Below are 9325 nucleotides of genomic sequence, written 5' to 3'. Positions count from 1 at the left end.
TAGGCAATTTTGTCATTATGCAAACATCATAGAGTGCACTTACACAAACCTAGATTGTATAGCCTACCACACTTAAGCTACATGGTACTAATCTTACTGGATCGCGATCGTATGCGAGGTCCAATTTTGACCAAAATCTTATTATGCAGTACATGACTGTATATAATATTCACCATTGTGAGCATGACATTCAATTAAATATGAGAAAGTTCTGAGGTAGCCTTTACTTAATTCAGCTCTTTAGAGGTTGCATTTGTTCTGACGTTCAACCATTCAACTCTGAGAGCTCGCAACCCTGCACTTCTGAAGCTAGTCTTAATACTGTATTCTATTTAGTTTGCTCTTAGGGCAAGGCAAGAAGGATAACACACTTGGTAATTGCTACGTGATGAGTGAGAAGGTATATTTCCTAACTTTTAACATGAAGCTTCTTTTCACTCTTATGGATGTTTTCCCCTGTTAGTTTATCAAGTTGTTTTTTTTTTTTTTTTTAATTTTGATTTGAGAAGCAAAGCTTTCCTTATTCTGGCTTTATTTTTTCTCCCTCTACATTTTATATTTCCCCAACTTTTGACAAGTCTGTGAACATATTTAACATTTAAAAGATGCTTTCACATGCCAAGATGCCATGAAACCCTATTTTTATTTAAACCTGCATTAAATTAACTCCAGTCTCACATTTCACAAAGAATGTGCATCATAGCAAAAGACCATTGACTACATTATATTAATGGGGCCACAGTCACACAATAAAGTTGACACTGGCTTATGGAGCATACATAAAAGGAATTATTTGTGACTGGATATGGACTTTACTATATGATGGGCTAAAACTGAACCATTCAAAGTCATTTTTTGTGTTATGTGTCCTTAGGAGACAATTGTAGAATTATGCACTATTCTTACCACATGGACTCTGCAACAATAAATGTGCCACTTAATCTAATCAAGGTAAACATCTGCAATCAGTTGGTAGCATTCTGATAATGAACTAACAATGATAAGATGAATTAATTTTTGTTAGTCCTTCTGAGTTGATTTCCAATTCTCAGAAAAGACATACAGTCAAGCTTTAGAGGGTAGCCTATCCTCTAAACATTTGAAAGCATTAGCCACTGCTATATTTTAGAGTATTTCCCAACTACACGATTTTCAAATTCTTAGAAGTGCAAAAACATACTGTTTAGATTGTTTCTGTCTCCTTATACTTTGTGGTTTACTAAAAAGTGCAAAGAAGTAATTGTAGCAATCACAATGGTGCCCTGTTGGCCTCTCTAGGGTGACCGATTGGCAGATAGTTATGAGTGACCCTCCACTCTCAACACTCACATACACACCAACACACACTGTAGGAAAAAAGAAAAAAAATTGCTGATGGAAACAGCAGCTCAAAAAGCCAATATTTGAATTGACTCCTTACTCCCATCCTAAACAGTCCTCCATCATTCTCTATTGTCCTGTGTTGCCAGCTCAGGGATCAGCAATCCTAGAATCTTAAGGGAAGCATGATGGTTGTGATATTTAAACTTGGGTTAAAAACATGCAAATAAATTCACAATTTTTTGTTTACTTATTATTATATGTTCGTTGAAATATTTTTCTAGTACTTGTGCAAAAAACATGATATGAAATACAGTAGATATATTACTAAAGAGTAACATGCTTTTTACTCTGCTTTTTCTTTGTACCCATCATATATACGCCTAACATATTCATATCACCCTCAGTCTTCTGCTGTTTGGCAAGTAATATGAAATATCATATTCACCACCGATAACACTTTAATCTATTTACAATAAGCTATGATTTTAATGAGCTACTATCTCTAATTCTGAAATAGCTAAATTAGAACAGATAAAACAATAATACTGATATATTAAGTTGTTTAAATTGTATGCATTTTTTTAAGGCCCTGTATAGTATAAGCTGTTGTAAATTAGCTCCAGTAATCATAAATGAGCAAATGTTTAAACATAGTCAGTTATTTCTGAGTTATTTAACAGTGAAAGTATTATTATATATTTTATTTTTATATACAATTGAGAGAAGTAAAATGAATACATTTTTTATTTCAATATATGAAGTTAGCCTGTGAAAATACCCTGGAATTTTTTTGTTAATGTTTTAGAATAGGATAAAATTCTGTGATAATTTGCTTACAAATTTTAGTAAGGACTTTTAAATTGTACAATGTAGATAAGAATCATGTACTAAACACAATAACAACAGAAATCAGTACAAAGTTAGAGAGTTGTATAAAGAATTATACCACCAGTGTCCTCAAATCAAAGTAAACAAAGACAGAAATGCAATGTGTGGAAGGAAGACACCAAGAAAATCATGGGTTTATGATATAGGTGAAAATGCCACTTGTGCTGAGTTCATGTTCTCAATTGTAGTGCACATTTGTTGTTTTTGCTGCCTGTGATCCATTAACTTTTCTCTGTAACAAGATCTCAGATTAGCTTTGGGGGAAATCACTTCTCTCTCATTCTTTTTCAATGTGTGATTTGTGCTATTCATTATTACATCTTTTGCCCCAAGTTTTGGCATATGTCTGAGGCATAGCCAATGACCCCATAATATCCAAGTTAGCAAGGAAATGTTCATGCATCCCAATCATAATAAAAGGATATACTTTGGGGGGTTTAGTGCATACTCTTGTAAGGAAAACAATATCTATTTTGTTTAACTTGATCTATAGTGATATAATCCTGATGCTGCTGGTAGCCATTTTTAAGTGTAAGAGAAGAGGTTAAGAGTGAAAGTAACATAGAGAAAAGAAAAACCTAGACTTGGCAATAGATCGGGTCCTGTAAACATCATTTGAGTCTCTGAAACTTGCCCAAGCCCCTGACTTTTCTATAATATTCAAAAACTTCTTCACTTGTATTTAGGGCAATAAATTGAACTTTCTTACACTTGCCTCTAAAATAGTATAAACTGATATAGAATGTACCAGTAAGAAGTATTTTTGTTTGTTTCTTGGCTAGTTTGTTTTCACTTTTATTTTATTCTGTTTTGCTTTCCTGGATATCTAGAAAGGTTCAATCCCACTTTCCAGTGTCTACACTATTGGCATTTTGAAACATTCTGGGACCTGAGATTTTCTAGGGACTCTAACATTATCTTTACTGATAATGGCTATGATATAAAAATAATGGTAAAAAATAATAAAAGCTAAAATTCACTTTTGAGAGAATATTCCAAATGTGTAATGACCCTTATCATCAACATATTACAAAAATCAGGGGGCTTCATGTTTTAACTCCCATATGAAAAGAGCTTGTAAGTTGTCACTGCGGTCCTTTCAACAAGAAAATAAGCCATAAAAACTGAAATCAATATCTATTTTTGGACCCATCAGAGAACTGAGGTTACAGGCAAACCACCAATCCAAAATATGGAGAGCTAGAAGCTTCCAGAGTAACACAACAACTAATATCTTTTTATCTAGAGCAGAAGCCACTGAAGTCATAAATTGGTAGGAACTCTCAAATGATAATTTTGATGGATTGCTAGAGGCTGAGTGTGCACTAGCATGAGAGTGAGAAACTCCTGAGGCCCTCTGTCTTAGAGGGGCTCTCACTCTTTCCCTCCAGTTAACCCAACAGCTTTCTAAATATGAGGATACAAGAAAGATCCCCTTGTGGCTCTAGCATGGAGATAGGACAAGTAACTGTTGTGAAAAATGCCAAGAAACATAACAGAGGCTTACTCTCCAAGGGAAAGGACTTCTCTAAATGGTGGTACTGAAACTTCATCGTATATGGGGGAAGGGAATTCCTTCCCATTATACACTTTTTTTTTTTTTGAGATTTCAATTTTCCCTTTTTTTCCCCCAAAGCCCCCCGGTACATAGTTGTGCATTTTCAGTTGTGGGTCCTTCCAGTTGTGGCATGTGGGACGCCACTTCAGCATGGCCAGACAAGTGGTGCTATGTCAGCTCCCAGGATTTGAACTGGTGAAACCCTGGGCTGCCAAAGCAGAGCACAAGAACCTAACCGCTTGGCCATGGGGCTGGCCCCCTATTATACACCTTTAACCCTTCCAGTCTTAACTAAGGAGGAAAATGTTTTTCAAAAGGACAGGACTTCAAGTAAATACATTGTGAACACTGCATTCAGTGAAGGGCGTAGGATTCAGGGGGAAAATAGCTAAACCGCTGGAAGATGGACAGAAACACTTGGAGAGGTCACAGCCCCAAGAGTCACACATGGTAATGGAGATTTAATTAGAAGATTATACAACATTCCTCTATGCCACACTATGGTGCTACAATAGCAGGGTATTATAATAGTGAATTATAGATAACAGTGCTATAAGACATAGTTTCTCCCTGAGTAGTAGCAAATAGGGAGGCCATAAAGCCAAGAAAGGAGACCACATAAAGGCCATTACATAAATTTGAAGCCTCTCGAAACTATAGCTATAACAAACATTAAATACAGAGCTACTCCTGGCCAGATTATCATAAATCTTCACAATAAAGACCTGTTTACCTTAATTCCTGTTACCAAACACCACATGTCCAATTTTCAAGAAAAAATTTACCAAAAATATAAAAATGAAAGATAAAACTAAATGCAATTATCAGCAGAATATTCAGATACGATACAGAGGTTGTAATTATATAATAGAAAATTTAAAGTAACTAGTATTAATATGTTAAGAGCTCTAGTGGAAAAACTAGACATCATGCAAGAAAAGATGTGTAAGGTAAGAAGAAATAAGAAAATTTTAAGAAAGAATTTAAATAAGTGAAAAAATAAAAAATACAATAAGAATAATTAAGAATATCTCTAATGGGCTTATCAGTAGACTCAACATAGCTGAGGAAGAATCAATGAAATTAAAGTTAGATCAATAGAAACTTCTCAAATGGAAGCCCATACAGAAAGGAAAAGAAGAAAATATTCAAGAATTTTGGGTGCAATATCAAAAAATGTAACATATGCCGACTCAGAATACCACAAGAAGAAAGAGAACCAAGCAAAAGAAATATTGGACGTTGTAATGACTGAAAATTTTCCAAAATTAACTACAGAAGCCAAATTACAAATGCAAGAATTTCAGAGAACACCAAGGAGGATAAATATCAAAAAAACTTACATCTAATCCTATCATATTCAAAGTTCAGGAAGCCAAAGACAAAGATAATATCTTGAACAAAACCAGAGGCAGAGAGGAAAAATATCTTAGCTATATATGAACAAGAAAGAGTTACAGTGGGCTTGTAATCAGAAGCCATAAAAGCAAGAAGAGACTGAAGAAAAATTTAGTGTTGAGAGCAAACACATCAGCAACTTAGACTTCTATATCCTGGGAAATTATCCTTCAAAAGCGAAGAAAAAATAAGACTATTTTACAAAGAACAACAGAATTTATCATAGGTAGACCTACTCTACAAGAAATGTTGATATAAGTGTTTTTCAGGGAAAAGAAAAATGATACAGGCCATTAATTAGGTATACATAAAAAAAGGAGGAGCATTAGAGAAGGCATAAATGAAGATAAAATAAAATCTTTTCTTATTATTTAATTGGCCTATAAGATAACTGTTTTAGTAAGCAATAATTATAGCAATATGTTGTGTCAATGTCACGTATGGATATGAATGGGGAAATTGTGCAAGAGGAATTGTGAGTACACTGTGTAAGTTACCTATGCTATATGTAGACAGGTATAGAGATACATGAAGTATACTATCATTAGTTAAAAATGTATATTGGAAACTCTTGGAAATTATTTATTTAAAAAATTATGAATGATACATTAAGAGAAGACATAAAATGGAGCAGTATAAAATTCTCAATGATAACCAAAGAAGTCAGAAAAAAAATGAGAAAAAAATGAAACAAACAGCAAATGCAATCAGTAGAAAATAGTTTCTAAGATGCTATATATATATTTTTTTTTAAAGATTTTATTTTGTCCTTTTTCTCCCCAAAGCTCCCTGGTACATAGTTGTGTATTCTTCGTTGTGGGTCCTTCTAGTCATGGCATGTGCGACGCCACCTCAGCGTGGTCTGATGAGCAGTGCCATGTCTGCGCCCAGGATTCGAACTAATGAAACACTGGGCCGCCTGCAGCGGAGCGCGCAAACTTAACCACTCGGCCACGGGGCCAGCCCCTAAGATGCTATATATTAATCCGACTATATCTATAAGCATTTAAATATGAATGGTCTAAATCCTCCAAGAAAAAAATACATAATATCAGAGTGGATAAAAAAAAGAATCGACTAAATGTTATCTAAAAGAAATACTATAAGTACAAAGAGTGAAAAATTAGAAGAAAAGGGATTGAGAAAAATAAGCCATGCTAAGAAAAATCAAAGAAATATGAAGTGCCTATATTTATTTCAGATAAAGTAGACTTCAGAACAGTGAAGATTATCAAAGATAAGGAGACCATTACAAAGTTATAAATGGGTAAATTCTCCACAAAGATATAACAATATTAAACATGTATGGAGCAAACAACAGTGAATCAAAAGGCATGAAGAAAAAACGATGGAACTGCAAAGAAAAATAAGTAAATTTGTTATTATAGTTGGAGACTGAAACACTCCTTTATGAGTAATTGATAGACCCAGGAGGCAGAAATTCAGTAAAGATAAAAATGACATTAAGAGCATTGACCATCAACATGATCTCATTGATATTTCTAAAATCTTCCATTCAGCAACAACAAAATACGTATCCTTCTCAAGATCAAATGCAGTGTTCACCAAGATAGATCACAATTCGGGCCGTAAAATGCACCTTACTGAGTTTAGAAATATAGAAATCATAAAAAGTATATTCTGAGACCCAAAAAAAGTAATTATATGTCAATAACAGAAAGACAGCTGTAAAATCCCAAAATATTTGAAGATTAAACACATACTCCTAAATAACGGGTGGGTTAAATATGTCTCAAGAGGAATGAAAACGTATTTCAATCTAAATGAAAATGAAAATCAGCTTGTCAAAATTTATGGGAGGATTCTCACTTCCAACATGGCAACATAAGAAGCTCCACAGACTGCTCTCCAGCAAAACTAGAGAAAATTATTTTTAAAAAAACAAATATTTAATCTTTGGAAATGGAATTCAGGGCACAGTTGAAATGGAGAAATATTTTTTCAGGAAAATCCACTCAATTTCAATAAGAACATTGAGAGTCTGTGGCATTTTGACCACCAAAGCTTCCAGCCTCCCTCACACCCAGTGAGTGCAGACAAGTTTTTGAGTGGACATATTTTTTCATCTTCAAGAGTAAACACTTAGGAGCGGAATTGCTTGGTCAAATAGTAATTCTATATTTAACCTTTTGAGGAGCTACGAGACTATTTTTTGAAGTAGTAATGCCTTTATATTTGCACCACTAGTGTTTGAGAATTCCAATTTCTCTACACCTTCTTGAACACTTATTATTTTCTCAATTTTAGTCATCTTAGTGGATGTGAAGTAATATCTCATTGTGATTTTGATTTTCATTTCCCTGATAACTAATGATGTTGAGTATCTTTTCATGTGTTTATTAGCCATTTGAATATCTTCCTTAGAGAAATATTTATTCATATCCTTATTCCAACTTTGAATTGGGTTGTTTATCATTTTATTACTGATTTGTAAGAGTACTTTATATAATCCAGATACAAGTCCTTTATCAATGTATGATATGCAAAATTGTCTCTGATTCTGTGAATTTTTCTCACTCTTTTTTTTTTGAGATTAGCCCTGAGCTGACATCTGCTGCCAATCCTCCTCTTTTTGCTGAGGAAGACTGGCCCTGAACTAATAACATCTGTGCCCATCTTCCTCCACTTTATACGTGGGACACGTACCACAGCATGGCTTGACAAGTGGTGCCATGTCCACACCCGGGATCCAAACCGGCAAACCCTGGGCCACCAAAGCAGAATGTGCACACTTAACCACTGCACCAGTGGGCTGGCCCCTCACTTTTTTGATAGTGTCAGGTGAAGGACAAATGTTTCTAGTTTTAATGAGGTTGAATTTATCTATTTTTTCTTTTGCTGCTTGTTCTTTTGGTGTAATATGTCAGAATCCATTGGAAAATCCACAACCAAGAAGACTGACCCCTATGTTTCTCCTAACAAATTTTTACACGTGCTCACTGTTTTGTGTTGGTCCCAGCCTATTTAGAGTGATGCTAAGCTAGGAATGCCTGAGGCACTCATCTGGGCCCATACTTCTTGTGGTAATCTCACCCAGTCCTTTCCCTGACCAGAACCAATGTTGTGGCTGGACTGGCCCTTGTGGTTCTTATTATGATTGCAAGACACACTTCAGTAACAACCATTGGAGAACTTCGAAAAAACAAAATTCATTACTCAGAGGTTCTGGAGGGTTCATGGCACACCTAGGGCCACACAGCAAGGTTGCAGGGATAGAGAAAGGGAGAGAGAGAGTGGACCTTTATTGGAATTGAGGGTGGAGTGCCTAGGGTTTCTCAGGTTCACTCTTTATTGATGAATTTAAAAGGTAAGAGCAGATATTAAAGTGTGGGAAGGAAAAATCAGAGTCACTCAAGCAGTCAGTTACCTAGGTTACCCAGGGCTTTCTAATAAGGGGACTTCATGAGTGGGGTGACCTGGCTCTTTATCTAGTTGTGTAGCTGGGAATATGTTTATTTGCGATGGGTGTTTTTGAAATGGATGTCATAGAAACCAAAAGCTTAATGTCAGGCACTTACATTAAAATCAAAAAAGCTTATTGTCAGGCACCTACATTACACACACACATTTTTTTTTGAGGAAGATTAGCCCTGAGCTAACATCTGCCACCAATCTTTCTCTCTCTCTTTTTTTTTGTTTTGCTGAGGAAGACTGGCCCTGAGCTAACATCCGTGCCCATCTTCTTCTACTTTATATATGGGTCGCCTGCCACAACATGGCTTGATAAGTGGTGCGTAGGCCCATACCCAGGATACGAACCGGTAAACCATGGGCCACCAAAGCAGAAGGTGGAAACTTAACTGCTGCACCACCAGGCTGGCCCCTACACACACACACTTTTTAAGAGCAATTTTATGTTCACAGAAAAATTCAGCAGAAAGTACAGACTTCCATACACCACCACTCCCGCTACATGATTTTCCCTATTAAATCTTGCCTTAGTGTGGCATATTTGTAACAATTGATAAACCAATATTGATACATTATTATTAACTGATATCCATAGTTTAAATTATGATTCACTCTTTGTGTTGTATATTTCTATGGGTTATGACAAGTACATAATGTCTTGTTTTCACCATTAGAATATCACGCAGAATAGTTTCACTGCACTAAACACCTATGCTCTGCTTATTC

This window comes from Equus caballus, chromosome X (assembly GCF_041296265.1).
Source record: "Equus caballus isolate H_3958 breed thoroughbred chromosome X, TB-T2T, whole genome shotgun sequence".
Lineage (NCBI taxonomy): Eukaryota > Metazoa > Chordata > Mammalia > Perissodactyla > Equidae > Equus > Equus caballus.
Note: the sequence above shows the minus strand (reverse complement) of the source record.